The sequence below is a fragment of the Siphateles boraxobius genome, unplaced genomic scaffold (genome assembly GCF_051911475.1).
Source record: "Siphateles boraxobius isolate OS27281-9 unplaced genomic scaffold, OSU_SipBor_1 5, whole genome shotgun sequence".
Lineage (NCBI taxonomy): Eukaryota > Metazoa > Chordata > Actinopteri > Cypriniformes > Leuciscidae > Siphateles > Siphateles boraxobius.
Genome location: NW_027509141.1, coordinates 32,807,294 through 32,819,894, shown reverse-complemented (window position 1 = coordinate 32,819,894; position 12,601 = coordinate 32,807,294). Strand labels below are relative to the sequence as shown.

Genomic DNA, 12,601 nt, shown 5'->3' with positions numbered 1-12,601 from the left:
CGCACAAGGCAGATAAAAGTTTGACATTTTCTGAAGAAAATGTAGGGCTGGGCAAAAAAATACAGATTGTTTTGATTTTAATCTATTCTCATTTTGAAGAACCAATATCGATTCTTAAATCCCAAGAATCGATCTTTCAGTCTATGTCGTTTTCAGTTGATTAATGAACAATGCTTTGTTGCGTGCCTCTCGTCCAATATATTTCAATAAGCTTTAGGCTTTGTTACTTCCTGATATGAAACAGAAACTGCGTTCGAAATATACCCTCATTCACTATCCCCTACATTACTCCACTAATATAGTCTACTTGAAGGAGGGAATGAAAACGAGTGAAAATGAAAATGAATTCGGACACTGAGTGCGACGGAAGGGCTGCCGCTTTTGCATAGTTTGTTCTTACTGTTTAATAATCATTTGAAACTTAGCTAACTGGCAGCTTCAGTAGTAATAGAAAGATTTATCTTGAACTCTATCATGGAAACTAGCACGTATAAACCTTAATCAAACGATTTAGTAATCAATTAAAAAAAACGTATTTATACCTGTATTTTACGCTGTAGCCACAGGGCGTCTCAAGGCATTATGGGTATTCTCTAGCCGTTGATTGTACATCGGTTGTACACTCGTTATTGCGGTGCGTTGTGGGATTGAATGAGGGCACTAAGATTTCGAACACCACTACAAATGGCTGTCCCTTCATATAGTGCCCTTTTTAAGGCTATTGGGGGCTTTTTCGGACACAGCCAAAGTCTCAGCTTTCAAATTCTGTCAATTTTATTGCGAAATTCAAAGAATAATTTGATCATCTCTTCTGTTTTACTAGTTAAAACACAAACATCTGAAGGTATGTTGAAAGATACATTACAATTTACATAAATCTCTATCATGTCTCATGTAATCGCTCAATCAGTGTTTCAACTGCAGAAATGTCAATAAAACAGGTTGTAAATAATGTCACGTAATGCCTCAGAAAAGCCATTCAATTTCCAAAAAACTCAGCTCGAAAAAGGATCTTGGTGAAGAGCATTTGGCTAAATATATATGCACTATATTGCATATTCGTTGTATTTTTATTTAACCTGTTCTTCACTATTTAATGTGTTTGAATAAGTTCTTCACGCTGTTCAATTATCATTTACTCAACCCTTATGTCATTTCAAACTTGTTTGACTGACTTTCTTATATAGATCATAAAAGAAGATATGCTATTTGGAAGAACCAAACTGGTTTGTTTCTTTTTTTTCAAAACATGTTCAAATTATAAAAGAATATTCTTTTTTTCTTTTAGTATTGGTGATATTCTTTTTTATGTTTGTTTACAGTCCGCCTGTCAGAGTTTAATCCTGAGGTTTGAGCAACAGTAATAAATCTGTCTTTAGAAAATAGCGAACAGAAAAAAGACAGTTCAGACACTTTGATTTGATCTACCTTTTTCTCTCCTCTTTCACTCTAACTTTCCAAAGCAGTTTAATTGCTCATTGGCAGGAATGAATTCCAAATCAGGATGCGCCCCATTTGTCTTCTTTACAGACTACAGATCTGGCTCAACACGAATCAAAGAGCACACACTGGCAGACTGTGCCAAAAGGCCAATATTCATGCAGGTCTCATTCAAGTCCCCGCATACACAACGAAAAGTGCAACCAGAACCCCTGCATGGTGAAAACACACTGAAAAACATAGCCTAATTTAGTTTTTCTATGGACTGGTCACTCTGCGGGGTATGGCGGTTTTGATTGGGAACACGACTTCCCACATGAAAAGATGTGAGAAAATAATGAGAAGATTCTGATCTCTCTGACAGAGTTTGGCCGTCCCGTCTCTGGCTCGCCATCATCAAATGGCATCTGCTCTCGTTCTCGTGCCAGATCGACTTGGCCCTCGGCTCAGAGCGGGAAAACCCATCATTTGGCAGCGGGAAGCCCTTGATGGTGCAACAGTGATGTCTCAAGCTGCTTTCTCTACAGTAGTGTGTCAGAACAATTCGCCTTTTTCTGCATCCGTCCAAACTAGAGAGAAAACATGAAGGTGTTTTTTGACTCATCTGCCTATTAGATTCCCGGTTATGCCCGCGAGTGACAATCGGATGGCGTTTGATTCGGGGTTTGCCCTCTTTTTTTGCTTTCCCAAACATTCATCCAAACTCAAGGTCATCCTCATGTGGCCATTGTTAAAAGAATGGAGATCAAATCTAGTTGCAAGTCTGGTTATTGAATGTGTAAGAAAACTTTTCAAGCATCCAAACACCCTGCAGAGATTGTTTGTGACATTAAATCCAATGGTTTTTTTCCCATCTGGCTTTGCTGCTGCAATTACAGTACTGGCATTACTGCACAGATGTCCGTCTACCGAGTCCATTTATTGAACAATGAGAAAACAACATGACATTTGCCTTTGGCGAACATGGCTAAGCCCTCCAGTAGAGTGGCGTCAGAGCATTGTGGAGGCTGAGTACTGACGTACAGAGAGGGAAATCATTTCACCTACACTTTAATTGATGCTTAGGCACCCATGGGTTCATTTCATTCAATACTGCAGTCGAACAAATGCTAGTTTTTGTCCATTATGAGAGCATGCAGAGACGGACACTAGGAGACCTCTGAGAACAGCTGGTGGTGCTAAATAGTACTGTGATTTGATTTTAAAGGTGAAAAAGGATATCCTCTTGTCATGTACAAAGAAAAAAAACAGCTTGTTGCGTGTTATTGTATGGTGGAAATGTCACTGTTAATCAACAGTAGCACTGCAGTTGTCATTTTCAACTTTTCGTGAAAAAAATGGGTTTTGATTTGGGAAAACACACACACACACACACACACACACACACACACACACACACACACACACACACACACACACACACACACACACACACACACACACAGACACACACACATTTTTTCCTAATAGGTGTCCTTTTATTGATATTATTGCTTTTGGCTTGTTCACTGGGTGGTTTGTAAGGCACTTTGTTATAATTTTAGTTGATATTCAACAACACTGTATTCAAGATATTGCATTTTGATGCACTTTATATCCACCATATTGGTTATCGGATGATATTCGTTTTTAATTTACAGATTTATTAATAATTTTTGGATTGATATATTTGTATTTTGTATGATATAGAATAGTTCATTTTGTATGCTCATTTCTCCCTATTTTTCACCTTTAAAATGAATAAAATTCAAATTATAAAAAAATTTGAATAACATCAGTAAAGAATTGTGTACAATATGATTTTAAGATATTTAGTGTATGATTTGTCCTCGGCATAGTACACACTGCAGCTTTTCTAGAAAACAACTCATCCAGAAATAATAATTATATTTTGTTACGAACCCCTTGAATCTCTTAACACGTGTCTGTAAAAAGATGACCTAGATCCTCTCAGACGCCCAGGGGGATCGACTGAGTCATTTCATCCAGAAGTGCGCTCCTGTAATGTCGTCTCAGGAGGGATAAAGGTGCTGCTCCAGTAAAGGGAGAAATCCAGTGCTATTGTTGCTTACATTGGCTCTTATATTACAAGAATGTTGCAACAATTTGTTGAGACAATGGTGTTAAAAATTGTAAAACCATTCAGGCCTGAAATTGTGGGTCTGTTTTGAAAGTTGATAATGAAAGTAAAAGCCAGCAACAGATAATGACATGTTTTACCTCCAGATTTGCTAGTATTCTCAGTAAAAACAATGGCAATTTGGAGCAGACTTGTAATTTAGCCTTGCTATTGTTTGAGTTAAATCAGTAAAGCGAGGAATGATTAACTAGGGATAGTGTCTCAGCGGAAGCACAGAGCTCTTTTTGCATATTGCTCTTTGGTGTTAGTTTTGGGGAAGTCGTGAGGACACAGTGGAAGTGGAATAAAGAGGACAGATTAATTAGGAGAACGTTTTCTTCATCTTCCCCTTCGCACTTGATTTACTTTGTTCTGAAATTACCACTGGCATCGCTGTGGATCATGATCTTTCATAGAGTTGTGGATTATTTCTCTATATTAAAAAACAATAATGTCCTAGTCTCAGTGGCTTCGTGTAGAAATATGTATGTGGAAATGGCCAGAATAGAATTTGATTGTTCACCGGTGGCTCCTTCAAAGTTCAGGGTACATAATTTTCTCAGTTAATTATCTTTGACAGTTATTTGTCTAAAAATTACAATAGACCTAAGTCAATAGTTGACATACATTAAGAGTACATAACTTCAAAATTAATGTGGATAACAGCTCAGTTTAGCCTTGGGAAACTTGATGAGAAAATGTTGAGTTCATTGAGAGTTGATTGCAGATTTCTTAAATCTGAGCACAGATTGTGATCTCTTCTGATACTGAGAGGAGAAGTGAAAGCAATGCAGTCATTTTTTAAAAGGGGAAATCAGCTGTTCAATTAATCTTGTGGCTGACTAGGAGAAACAATTGAGATATTACTGAGGAATGTTTATGACGTGTAGTTTCACAAAATGAGACTGTTGTTGACAGTTTAAATAAATAATTTTATTTTTGGTATTGCTTTCATATTAAGTCTATTTTATTAATTAATTTATGTATTAATTAATTTATTATTATTTATTTTTTTGGAATGGAGATTTTGAGATGTTTAATTTCATATTGAACATCTTATTTTATTTTACTTCATGAAAAATGTCATGTCCATCATCTCAAGATGGTTTGCCTGTGCAATAATGCTTTATTGGCTGCATTAGAATGTAACCCAGATTTTCAATTCTGACTCAAACCCAAACCACATGAAGACAAGCCGCGCTCAGTCCTGCGGTCAGATTAGTTTACGCCTCAGTGACAGAAGCGCTCGTTCAAATCATGCTTCAGTGCGGTTTTACAACTCGCAATATGCCAGCACAACGTTGCCCTTGTTTCTCAGAATGACATCCCTACAAGCAATTACACTGGATTCCTTCTATCCCACTAAAGCCTGTTCTTTTAGGAAGCCGAAACCTGGGTAAAGCAGTTTCTTTTTCACTTGTTTAACTATTAACATGATACTTTGCTTGTGTTTTCGGATCAGAGCTACAGACTACAAATTAAATATTTACACATTTTGTAATTTTCAATGTAAACGAGCTGTGGATGAGAGAACTTTATTTTCCTCAATGTGTCTTTTTATGACATTGATTTGGTGATTAGGTGTTAGTAAATCACATCTTTAGAGAGTTTGTGATTGTTCACGGTGTTCGAAGTGCCTGGTTCTCAAATGAATGACTCTTATGGTTCATGTAGGTTGTCTACAAACCGAAAGGTTGGTTGTTCGATCCCCGGTTCCACCTGACCAAGTGTCGAGGTGTCCATGAGCAAGACACCTAACCCCAGCTGCTCCCGACGAGCTGGATGGCGCCTTGCATGGCTGACACCGCCGTGGGTGTATGAATGAGTGCGTAAATGGGTGAATGTGAGGCAATATGTAAAGTGCTTTGGTGGCCATTGGGTCTGTGAAAGCGCTATATAAATGCAGTCCATTTACCATTGTGGGGCAGTCATGGCCTAATGGTTGCAGAGTTGGACTGGTGACCCAAAGGTTGCTGGTTCAATTCCAGTACCGGCAGGAATATGACTGAGGTGTCCTTGAGCAAGGCACCTAACCCCCAATCGCTCCCCGGGCGCCACTCAAGGCTGCCCGCTGCTCCGGGTGTGTGTATCCACGTTTGCAGTGTGTTTGTGTTCACTACTCACTACTCTGCTCCTAATGTGTGTGCACTTACTTGGATGGGTTAAATGCAGAGGTCAAATTCGAAGTATGGGTTACCATACTTGGCCATCAAGTGTCACTTTCACTTTCACTTTCCCTTTCACTTATAAATCTGAAGCAGTCTCAAACTCACAAGTATGGTTTGAGTTGGTTTGAAACAACTGAATCACTCGCTAAACTGTGAATCATTTTTGGTCATATCTGATTTGATGTTTGACTAGTTTAAAATTTTGTCATTATTTACTCACCCTGATGTCGTTCCAAACCCGTAAGACTTTAGTTCATCTTCTGAACACAAATGAAGATCTTTTTAATGTAATCTGAGAGCTTTCTGTCTCTCCATTGACAGCTACGCAACTTTGATGCTTCAAAAAGTTAAGGGATCGTGAAACTAATCAATATGAATTGAGCGGTTTGGAAAAAATTTCTGAAGAGACTTGATCACTTTATATGATGGACAGATTTAATTTAGGCCTTTATTCACATATGAACATTTATCAACACACATCAGTTGTGGTAAACGGAAGCTCAAGCATGTTAATTTGACGTGTGAGAACCAATGAGATTCATTCTCGTGTTACGCAGCACATTTGAGCTTCTGCAAGAACCAATGAGGTTCATTCTCGTTCATCAAGCCAGTTAGTTGAGGTTCTGTTTTATGTTGGCTGATCAATCTTTATATAATGTGAATAAAAGCCTAAATTAAATCTGTTCATCATATAAAGCGATTCTCGAGTCTCGAGAAAATTTGGACTAAACCACTTAATTCATATGAATTAGAATGACTACTTTCTTATGAACTTTTTAAAGCGTCAAAGTTTTAGTTATGTAGCTGTCAATGGAGGGACAGAAAGCTCTCAGATTTCATCAAAAAGATCTTCATTTGTGTTCCGAAGATGAACGAAAGTCTCACGGGTTTGGAACAACATCAGGGTGAGTAAATAATGACAGAATTTTCATTTTTGGGTGAACTATCCCTTAAATTGCCAACTGATTGTTCATAAGTCAACATGTAGTTAAAGATACACAACACTTTTGTTATGAAAAGTAAAAAAACATTTTTTAAAAATAGTAATGGCCATTTTTTAGTATAGTTAGGCACAATTGAACAAAACTTTGCCTCTGAACAGCCGTCTATAGTGAGAGATTATGTTATTTGACACCTTAGTCATTTGGTTCCTAAATATTTCATTTTGGGGGCCAGTGGTTCTCTCGTCATGTTATTATATGGAGCCAATGGTTGATTGAATGCACTGTAACTCGTCCAGCCCCAGCGGTTGTGAAATTGAGACGTCCCCCTTAAGACGGATGGTGTTACCTCAAACGCGTATCGCCCCGATACAATATTCCTGCCTGTCAAGCTATAAAATCATACGACTAAACTAAGATAAATGGGTTCCATGGACACAAAGACAGCTTAATATTTGGCAAAGCTGAAAATGACATGACAGGAAGGGCCATTTGTCATTGCCTTTGGCTTCACGGCATGTGTGGACATAGATAAAGATGCATATTACTTTGACTGCCACATTATACTGTCTTTTTTGGAAAGGAGCGAGCTGTGAACGATGCATTAGTAATGCTGTTAGTGCTGGTGTCATATAATTTTACTTCATTTGCTCGTGCGCTTTTCATTACTTGAGTAAACACTTGACCTGACTTCAAAATACACATATATCTGGGGGAGGGAGTGATCATATATTTTTAGAAAGCCTACCAGTAAATGCCTGCCTCCCATATAGATGAAGCAATAAAAACGACCTTTTGTTTTCACTGTCCGCGTCATTATGACCGACGTCAGAGATGTCTTGTTTCACTACAAAAAGCTCTTTCTTTAGTTATGTATATCCACAAAAAAAAAAAAATGTTATGGCGTCAAGCTAAAACAATGGCTCTAGTGTTCCTCTTATTTAAGAAAGACATAACAAATCAGAACTGGCAACTATCAGCTAAACATCTTTAATAGTTGTGCTAGTGTTCGTTCAGCTGGCTCACAATTACGTGAAAAGAAACTGAGCCTGGTGAGAAAGAACAAACTGTGATTTTTATCAAGACTACATGGTCATTTTGTCGCTCCTTAGATGCATTGAGTTTCTACCCTCCCGCTGTGACGATTGCTAGCAGGCACTAGCTGTTATCAAAATCTTTAGCGATCCATAAATACAGCATTTACTTTAATTTGACATAGAGGTCAATATGTTGCCCTTTTATGAGTAAAACTGGATTAACTTGAAATGTTGGACAACATTTTCTTCCTTTATTTACTGCAAACAGCAGGCTAGCTACTGTAAACATTACAGGGAATCAGCTAGTTTGAGGCACATGAACGGTAGTGTTTTTGCTAAGCTAACTATCTCTCTTATAGCAGAGACTTTATTTTACCTGTTTATGTTTGATTGCTTTATGCTCACTGGTTGCCATTTCATATTTCAAGGGGCTTAATAGGGTTTTGGGTGATGTTTTATGTATCTGTGTTTCTCCTCAAATTTCCTAGACATGCTTTATGAAAATATTTCTTAAGAGACTTAAGCTATAACAAAGATGGACGTGAATATTAGCTCCGATAACTTGGTCTTGGAATCTCATGAGAAATGTTTGAGTTTACATTAAGGTAATTGACTTTTGATTGCAGACTTCTGAAATTAGAGAAAGATGATTACTGTATGCATGATTATTATATTTTTATGTAAGTTATATAATCTTGTATAAAATAGGCTATATTTGTAATTATTGCATATATATATATATATATATATATATAATGGGGACCTTTTACATACAGTATATGGGGAACTTTTCTAACTGCAGACTTTGGTATTATAGAGGGGAAATAAATTTGGGATTTTTCTTTCCTGAGACCAAAACTAAACAATGAGTTTGTCGATGCTAGATGGAGTCTGTTCAAGCACAGACAATAGAGCTATACAGCTAAATGGCTGGCTAATTATGAAATATGGATTTAAGATGACGGTATGTCCTGTGTGGTTTTTTGGTCCAGTGCTGGTTTTCTAGAGGCTGCACAGAAGTTATGACCCATAAATAGCCTCAACGAGTTATGATTAATAGAAATAAAAGTGTGTTGACGTGCTAACTACCTCAGATCTGCTGGGTGACTAGCTCTGTTTGCACTGTGGGTGGCACCCTGATATTCACAGAGAAAGGACTGAACTGAGAACAGTTTGTGCCAAAATGAAAGACTTGAACAGGGAAGTTAAATGAACACAAACAGGCACATGTAACACATGGGGGAATTTACCGTGACTAACATGACTAGTGTTTGTCTATTATTACAGGTCTAATGAGTCACCATGATATGACTCAAATCAAATCAATCAATTCAAATCAAATATATGAATGAAAGTGGAAAACCTTGACAGACCTACAAGGTCTAACATTACATACATTGAAGCCAAATCTTGACTAAAAGTTTATCTAAATGTGTTGGTGTTGCTTTGCTAAGCTAACCTACTAGATTAGCCAAGTGTTTTTTATATGGTGTTGCTATGTGGTTGCTAGTATGTTCTGAGTGTTTTTTGTTGCTATGCGGGTGACGGCCTGTTCTGAGTGGTTTGTGCATTGCTGTGTGGTTGCTCGGGTATTCTGAGTGATATTTAGTGTGTTACTTGATTTGCAGTTTCTGGGGTATTCTGCATCATTTGTAATTTGTTTCTGATGTATTAGAGTGGTGTTGTTGGTGTTTTTTTTTGTGTTTTTTTTTGCACTTTAAGCAGTTGCTCGGGTGTTGTAAGATGGTTTGTGGAGCATTGCTAGACCTTTGCATGGGCGTTCTGAGTGGTTTTTAATGTTTGACTTGGCAAATATCATTAATAAGCCTACCCCTCAGATCATTCCTATTATTTAAAGAACTACGGCAACAGAGAATAAATTTGTTCTTCAGCAAAAGCCGCTCTGACATACATGCTAAGCTGATATGCATATATAGCCAGTTCTTAAATTCACTGTAGGTTAGCTACCTTTGCCTGTAGTAATTAAAATACACTGAATGGACAACCTTTGTCACCTGGTGTCATATGCTGTAAGGGTTATAAGGGTTATTAATTATAAAGGTTTAATCATTTGTCTAGCAGCACGCCATTAGTCTCCTGTTATCACTCACAGGTTTATAGTAATGTCATCAGAGCTCTGAGGCCACGCTTGATCAATAAGCACTCCTCCCATAAGTTATTTCTAGTAAATCAATCGGTGCCCTATAGAGACTTTCAACACCATAATTAGTCTGTGCAGATCAATAGTGTATCTCTCTTTTCTTCCTCTCCGTGACTGTTTTGAGTGTGACTTTTGAAGGTTTGAATCTTCCAAAATAAGTCAAAACAGAAGGATAGAGGCGGGAGTTAATGTATAAAATGCATATAGTACAGTAAATGTTTAATTTGGGATATTACTCAAGTTTTGACACTGTTTTCAATCTACAGCTGTTAGGATCAGTACCAGTTTTTATAGTTTATATTTCAAAGTATAGAATCAAAATCATCACTGATTGTTATCTAGCTGTTCTTGGTGTATCAAAATACAGTTTAAGTTGTGTGAAACTAACTTAAATTCTCATATTATTTGCACACTGACTGTATTTTTACAACAGAGCAGGATGGATCACATGGATTTGAGTACTTTACTGATTAAGTGTAGCACAAACTCGAGCTGGGTGTTGTGAGGATGATACGGACTTGTAGTAATTCTGCTTTGTTATTTACATGTGAGAGCGACAAAGAAACGTGGAGTTAATGTAAATATAGAACAGGATGTATCCCATACAGAGTTTAGTTGCTTGCTTATGGTTGTTGAGCAACATTGAAACTTGCCAATTTTATAGAAATATATTAATGTACACTCACAAGTGTGTAACCCTATTACATTACAATTATGCAATAATATTTGTTTTACTCCTTCTAACTTGAATTGTATATACAAATTAACTTTTTATTTGCATCCCTCAAGTTCCAAATTTTCATTTTATTTGGAACCTGAGGGAACTTCAATATAATGGTTATTTTATAAGGATATGGTTAAAACACTTATGTATTGTAATATATACCGTAAATGTACTCATACTGTGCTTTAAAATTTTGTTCTTACAACACATTCCTATTGCAAACTCTCCATGCGCTGACATTTGCACTTTATAACTGGCGAAATCCAGCATCTTGTTTTGAGTGATAAATGTGTCGGTGGTGTGAACTGTGAACGTTACTCAGAAACGCTGGCTAGCGGTGTGAACAGAGGTTATTAGTTCACAGGGCCGTGAGCACTGATGCCAGTGAGGCGAGAGATTGGGAGAGGGCAGATGGTGAAGAGGTTGAACGGAGATCTCCGCGCCGCTCCAGGCCTGTACTCTCGTGTCCATGTTGGGTCGACCTTGTTCTCATCTTCTAGTTTTCACCATCAAAGCACAGCAGCTCTTTTGATTAATGAGAATCATCCACAATACTGGGTGGAGTTTGTGCATATTTATCTCCTGGTGTGTTATTTCTGTCTCTAGACAGGGAATTTTGTGTCATTTCCATTTCAAAGGTGGAGAAGAAAGGCAAAAAGCACTTCTTTATAATCACAGGGGTCTGAAATTGTATCCCAGCTTGGGTACAAACCACAGGGAAATTCTTGAAGGAGCTTTTGTTGTTTCCTGATACTTACACAGAGCCATTAACATCACCGGATCCAAGCACATGATATACGATACGTTTTGCTTAGGACATTTGTGTGCGTCACTGCAGCCTTCGCTGTCGGCAGTATATGAGAGGCTCGGTTTATCTCAATGAGTAATAAAACCTCTCATTTGATGCTCTCCTCCTAGACCCATTTGCGCAATTATCTTCAATCGCCTCCTCAAAGTAAGTCTTCACAGTCGAGGAAGGAAATTAACCGAGTTAGAAGACCAACAAACCCCAATTGCTCCTCCTGAATACACAATTTAGCTTTGAGAGGAAATGCTGGCTGTCTAGACTGAGGTGATAATATCGGTCATGTTCTCATTCTATAAAAGGAGCTCATAAACTTCTCTTCACCGCATCACAGGTTTGACCTCATATTCTCTGTCTTTTAAATGGAGGTTATCTTCCACACATGGAATACAGTTTGTGGAGCAAATTATGAGGAAACTGAGTCACCATGACTAACTGATTAAAAATACCCATTTCTATTATTGTTTCCAGTGGTTTTCCGCCCATAGGAAGGTACACACAGACGTGATCTCTTTAATATCTCAATTGTTTCTACTAGACCGCGTCTAAATTAAATAGAGGCTTTTGCTTTTTCTCCAGTACACTCATATGTCTAGTGTTTCAAAAGTCTTAAACTGTGCTCAAATTTGCCAAGATACCAACATATGCAGTCAAATGTCAAAAGATCTGAACATGAACTTCTCATAAGTTTCATCAAGACCAGAAGAAGTTGCTACTTAATGCAATTAGTCTCACAAGCAACATTTGCTCAGTTCCAGAGTTATTGTAACATTTTATATAAAGTAAATACAAGTCATTTGCCCTCAAGCAAATACAATGTGCACTGGACCCTCTTTGTGAACACATGAGCATTTGAGATCTAATCTGAAGAGTTGCGAAAGCGAGATTTGTTTGTGAATTCATGCTTTGACAGGAAACCAAATCATTGTGTGATCTTTAATAGAGGGATTTTAAAGTTTTTCAAACAACTTTTTACTCTCTTGTTCGGTGGAAAACCATCACATACTGTTGCTTTGAAGATCCAGAGACCAAAATGCTTATCTGTAGACCTTCATCAAGAACGTTTTACTCTCATTATCAGCCCAAAATACAGCCCAAAACGGCCTTGATGAGCATAGAGAAGCTTTATATTGAAAAGTACAGCGTCAGCTATAGTGTGCTGCTTGACTTCAAGATACATGACTAGTTTATTAATAGCTCCTTTCT

General features: G+C 37.6%; 1 protein-coding gene across 2 annotated transcripts in view; it reads right to left on the bottom strand.

The window, feature by feature from the left end:
- cdk18 (cyclin dependent kinase 18) overlaps positions 1 to 12,601 on the bottom strand; it is an 81,339-nt gene that overhangs the window by 55,357 nt on the left and 13,381 nt on the right. The window lies entirely within an intron of this gene.